Consider the following 6,622-nt stretch of genomic DNA (forward strand, 5'->3'; position numbering starts at 1 on the left):
CTGACACTGTATCTCTATAACACTCGATGCAGGTAGCACAAAATAAACAGTAAATGCACTGTACTCGAACACAGAAGCATATTTCTAAATAACTAACATGAATAAGGTCTAAATCGACATATAGAGGGCTAATTATTGCATACAGCAAACATGTTGCGCGATCAACAACACGATCTGACATCATGAATACACTAATTAGTCACGCAGTTCAACAAATAAAACTAGTTCGCGTGAACATACATACATTTCACAATATTCATCACAACGCAGTACAAACATGCAATAGTAGTAGGAACTTACTTGCTTTTCATAGAACGCACATTAATTAAAGAAAAGGGTCTCTGAATCTTCTCTCATCATCCCTGAACACAAACCGTCTGAGCAGCGCGCTGTATTTCCTGTCCAGGCGCAGTTCACGTGATGGAGCGTTCAAACGCACTTAGAAAACCTCAGCGCTGAACAAATAGGCTTTCAGACAAGGCCGCCCCCAACTGTCCGAATGGCAGTTGAAAGAGTAGGAGAAAGTCTATTTGGTGGTCTCTTCTTCTTCTTTGTCCTCAAGAGCTGGGAGCAGAATGAGTCGGGCTACTGGACGAATGTAGGTGCGGTCCTTCACTTGAACACTGATAGTCCGTACGCGTCCATCTGCTCCTGGATGAGTCTGGGTAATCCGTCCTACGGGCCATGACGCTCGGGGAAGTTGGGGATCCACGATTAAAACAACGTCGCCTATGGAGAGTGCCTTACCGTCTTTCCTCCACTTACTGCGCTCTTGCAACCCTGGTAGGTAGTGACTGATGAAGGATGACCAGAAACGATCGGCGATGGCTTGGCTATACCTCCAACGTCTTCTCCCGAGGTCACTGGGGTCGTAAACTGCTTGAGGAAGCGACGAGTCGTGACGGCCCATGAGGAGGAGGTTAGGCGTGACCGGATCTGGATCAGAGGCATCTGATGACAAGTAGCCTAAAGGTTTCGCATTCATTATGCCCTCGACCTCCACTAAGATTGTCATCAGGACAGGTTCAGGAACAGTCTGGTCTTTAAGGACAACGCGAAGTGCAGTCTTGATAGACTTCACTTCCCTCTCCCATGTGCCACCAAAGTGCGGCGCACTTGGAGGATTGAATCGGAAGGATATCTGCTGTTCAGCAAGTTGCTCTCTCCACTGAGGTGCCATGGCAGCAACGGCTTCACGCAACTCTCTCTCTCCACCGACAAAGTTGGTACCATTGTCCATGAGGAGTTCGAACGGTCTACCACGTCGAGAGATGAATCTTCTCAGTGACAGCAGGAAAGCATCTGTATCGAGGCTTTCTAATAGATCCAGATGCACCGAGCGAGTTGTCATGCATTTGTAGACAATGCCCCACCTTTTTTCGGTGCGGCGACCGATCCTCACTTGGAAAGGTCCGAAGCAATCAACTCCGGTTGAATAGAACGGTGGCTTATGGAGTCGTAGCCGAGCTGGTGGGTAATCTGCCATCTTCGGTACGTCGGGTTTTGCTCTCCATCGTCGGCACTCCAGACATGAATGCTGATGCTTTCGAATGGCCTCTCTACCACGGATAATCCAGAACCTACGTCTGATCTCGGCAAGAACTCGTTCTGGCCCAGGGTGCAGTAGTGACTCATCGAAATCCTTGATGATAAGCTTCGTCACGGGATGGCTTGGATCCAGGATAACTGGGTGGATAGTATCCAGGTCTAGTCCTTCAGCATGCCTTAACCTGCCACCGACTTTGAGTAGCTCTGTGGATCTTTCATATTCTGGTGACAGAGATGCGAGACGACTGTCTGAAGGAAGAGTACGTCCAGCTTTGAGAGCTCTCAATTCTTCAGCAAAGCCGTCCTCTTGAGCCTTTTGTAACATCAGCTTCTCTGCGTGCAGAAAATCGGCAGCGGGAAAGTGCACTGTAGTATTAGCATCAGCCGCCCCGTGAAAGGAGCTAGCAGTTTCCTTAAGAAGCTCTTTCCAGTTGGAGAACTTATTGGGGTTCGGAAGTTGTGTGGGCAAGCTGCTGGACACAGTTCCCACGAAGGCAGACTTCCTTAACTCTATGGTGTCTGGTTCTGCCTCAGATGAGGGCATGTTGGGCCACTCCCTCTCAGATAAATAAAGGAAAGGTGGACCTTTGTTCCAGCGATGATCCTGTACTATCTCTTGCAGAGTGAGTCCGCGGGTTATATCATCAGCCGGATTGCTTAGAGTGTCAACATACCGCCATTGAACAGGGTTAGTCAGGTTCTGGATTTCTGCAACGCGTGTTCCCACGAACACTTTATAACGGCATGATTCTGATTTGATCCAGTGCAGCACAGTTGTGGAGTCAGACCAAAGAGTGATGTGCTCAGGTGGTACTACAAGCTCTGTCTCGATCACTCTAGCCAGCTGTGCGCCTGTAAGCGCGGCACTAAGCTCGAGACGCGGAATAGACAGCTGCTTACGGGGCGCGACTCTCGATCTGGCAAACACAAAGGAGACGTAGACTTGTTGACTGTCATCTGTCGTCTGCATGTAGGCTACTGCTCCATAGGCGCGCTCCGATGCATCACAGAAAATGTGGATGTGACGGGTTGCGTTGGCAGTATCGGCAGTGGCTGGTGCATAGGGACGAGGCAGCTTGAGATGTTGCAAAGTGGGAATTTCTTGCACCCAACTCGACCATTTCTCCAGAAGTTCAGCGGGTTGAATCTTGTCGTCCCAGCCAATGTTGGCCTTCCACATGTCCTGAACCAGCACTTTACATCTTGTCGTGAATGGCACAATGTAGCCCAATGGGTCATAAAGCTTGGCAAGGACACTGTAGACGTTACGAAGAGTAGCATCTGAAGATTCAGTATGGCGACGTTTGTAATTCAGGGTGTCGTTCAAACAATCCCAGCAGAGTCCAAGCGTGGGCTCTTGAAGGTTGTCACTGGCCTTGGATAGCCATAGCTCACTGCTAGCCGACTGAGCTTCAGGAGGTAGATGTGCTACAACTTCAGGCATGTTACTAGCCCATTGCCGGATCTCGAAACCTCCCTTATTCAGAAGTGCTCGCAGATCATCGACTAGAACCTTGGCATACTCAGCTTTACTCACACTGTGGAGGCAATTGTCGACATAGAATGAGTGCTCGATCACATGCATGAGAGGAGAGTCTGGTGGTTCGTGGTCTCTGACATGCTGTTGCAGGGCAAAGACCGCACAACAGGGGCTGCACGTTGTTCCGAATGGTAACACCTCCCATTGGAATATGCGTGGTTCAGATGTCCTCTGCATGTCACGCCACAGGAATCGTAGAAGTGGTTTATCACTGGGCAACAAGCGGATCTGGTGGAACATTGATTTAATATCTCCGCTGATGGCCACAGCATGACATCGAAACCGCATCAGGACTCCAATCATGGTCGGACCGAGCGTTGGTCCCGGCAGGAGTTGGTCATTCAGGGACAGGCCGTTAAAAGAGAAGGAACAGTTAAATACTACTCTATCCTTTCCATTGTGGTGCACCATATGATGAGGTACATACCATGACTCTGTGGACTTTGCTGCCTCTTCTGTAGAGATTTCCGCGACATAACCAGACTGAACAAGTTTATCCATCTCCTTGCAATATGAGGCTGCTCGAACGGTGTCCTTGGCCAACCGGCGCTCAGTGCTGCGTAGGTTAGGCATCGCGGCATCTTGCTGAGCACAGAGTTGGATGACTGGCTGACGACGCAACAGTGGAGTAGCGTAACGCTGGGTACCGTCGACAGATACACGTTCGGAGGCTGTCTGTAAGAGGATGAGTGCCTGCTGGTCTTGCTTGGAACGTGTTGCAGTCTTCTCACTGACATAGGGGACTGTGTCAATGTGCCAAAGGCGTTCCACATTCCTGAGGAGTTCAGTATATGAAGACTCAGTGGCGATGTGCAGACAAGAAGACTGGTGCAATGAAACTGGCATAATGTCAGAAGGACCTTGCAAAGACCAGCCTAGCCTTGTGCAGATGGCTATAGGACCGCCAGATGGACCGGCTCTGACTGGCTGTGTAGGAGTGAGAAGCTGAGGCATATCAGAGCCGATGAGGAGCAGAGGTTGGGCTCTGTGGATAGGCATTAAAGGAAGTCCTTTGAGATGCTCATAGCGCTTCTGGAGAGCTGCTACTGGGCACGTGTGCTCAGATAAACTCAGACTACTTGCAGTGAACGCATGTTGAATCCAAAACTTCTTGTTTGGCTTGAAGATGGGGGATACATGAAAACTAACTGAGGAACCTCTCAGTTCCTTCACCTCTTGCTGGACTGTCCTCAGATGAAGTGTCTCTGGATGCTGAGAGAGTTGTAGTTGCTCTACAGCTTGTGGGAGGATAATCGTTCTCTCCGAACCATCATCAAGCACTGCAAATGTCTCAAGAATGCGATCTCCATGATGCAGAAGCACTTTGACAACCTTCAGCAACACTCTCTGAGGGCTTCTGGGCTGCTCAATGTAGACAATGGGCTTCGGATTAGTGACCATCAGCACTCGCTGGGATGACTCTTGGATGGCGTCATGCAGGACTGTAAGGTGTTTCTCTTTGCAAATCTTACATGGGCGCTTAAGCGTGCAGGCTGTAGCTTTGTGGCCGCGGCCGCATTTCCAACATCTGTCGCCTTCCTGGATCCACTTCTTAATCTCAGCAGTAGACAGTGTCTTGAAGTCATGGCAAGAGTTCAGGTAGTGCTCCTTATTGTTGCAGAATGGGCAATAAGGACTGAGTTTAAAAGCTTGGAACTTCGACTGAAAGGTCTCCTTGTCGGCTGTCTCCCCAGAGCAGAGGAAGACTGATGCTGTCTTATCTTTGGGCTTTGAACTACGTAGATCTCTCTTTGGAAGGGTAGGCCCTGTAGAGTTGTAGAGAAGAGTAGCTTGACTGGCGAGACGCTTGGCTTGAGCCTTCATCTGGAGCCACGCAGCGAGGTCGGGCAAGGAGTAGGTGAGCTCTGAACCTGGCTGCAGGATGCCGCGAACGAGACAATATTCCACAAATCCATCTCTGTGGGAAGGAGACATTTTGCTTAAGAGACGATCAACATGGGAACCACATCTGAGCTCGTACCCAACAGGTCCCTCTAAAGTGCGTAGCATACCGACCAGCGACTGGACTGAGAGAGCGAAGGAGTCGAATGCCTCTGCGTCTCCTGACTTAATGGCTGGGGAGTTGAGTATTGCCGCTAGTTCACTTTGAACCAGTTGCCTTGGCTGGCCATATTTGTCTTGCAGAGCTCCCAATGCAGCTGTATACGGAGCGGTGTCATACATATATGATTTGGCCAACTGCAGAGCACTCCGAAGCTTAAGCTGACTCAGGAGCACTTGATATGTATAATGCTCGCTGAGATGAGGGTGACTATTCATCAAGTTGTCGAGCGCCATCTTCAAAAGTGCGAAATCACTTTCTTTGCCACTCTCGAAGAAGGGAAGTTTCGGTTTAGGAATACCATAAGACGTAGCAATCAGGGTCTCCATACCCGGGTAGTTCCAGGGTGGTGCCGCCTGAACTGATGTTGCAGCTGGTATACTGCAGTGAGCATACTGCACTGCGGGAGGTGTCGGTGCCACTGTAACTGCTCGTGGTGGCATTGTGAAGCTTGTACTGGTAGCTGGAGCCCCTAGGTACTGAGATGGTAGACTTGTTGTGACAGAAGACCTTGCCATTGGTGACGCTCCACCTGCCTGTACCGTGGACAGGACGGGAACGAATGAGACAGGTACAGATGGAAGTACAGAGACTGGTACTGCAATCGATGCAGCGCTGACAGGAACACTGATCTGGGCACTCGTGACGGGATTAGCAGGTGGTGCTAATATCTGAGTAGAAACAGTGGAGAAAGGTGCTGCCTGAACTGGCGCTGGATTTGGCTGTTGCACAAGTGGATGCTGCACAGGAACCGATGGCACCAGAGGTGGCTGTTGAGCCAATTGTGACATCAGAGGTAGCTTGGAAAACGTAGCGGGAGCTGACGACGTAGACAAGGAATCGTCGTTCGTCCCTGTCAGGTAGGTCTTTACAAGACTGGCAATTTGTACCTCCTTCTCGAGCTTCTTCAAGCGCCTACGTCTTCCCATCTCTCTAGCCATTCTCTCTTTAGCCAGATGTGCTTCCTCTTGTAGCCGCTGTCCTTCTCTGGCTTGTGCATCTAATACTGCAGCTTCTAAGTCAGCTTTCCTTTCCTCTTCTATTTCCTGCTGTAGGTCAGCTAGCTCCAATCCTTTGATCTCCTCCTCTAATGCAGCTGCTTGCATATCAGACGTACTTCGGAACAGATGGAGTCCGTAAGATGACTGAGAAGACCGCTGTGAATATGCAGCTGACCGGTAACTTGTCAAACTCCGAGCTCTGGTTAACTGAGCCTGGTCTGGTTGTCCTACAGGAATAGAGGAGGCTTGGGCCACAGGCTGTTGAGAGGGCAGAAGAGTGACTTCGTACTGGGCTAAATGTGCAGGTGGACGAGGGTCTCTCTTGGGTCGGGCCAATGACTCCTGCTGCTGACCATCAGTTGCTGACTCCATAGTGTCGGGTGATCCCTACTCCGGCTCGAAGGACCAATGTAAAGTATGGAATAGGGGTTCGTTTTAGGATGGGAGCACTACAGAAAGATTCCGGCCAGA

The sequence above is a fragment of the Gobio gobio genome, assembly GCF_949357685.1.
Source record: "Gobio gobio genome assembly, chromosome: 15".
NCBI classification, from domain to species: domain Eukaryota; kingdom Metazoa; phylum Chordata; class Actinopteri; order Cypriniformes; family Gobionidae; genus Gobio; species Gobio gobio.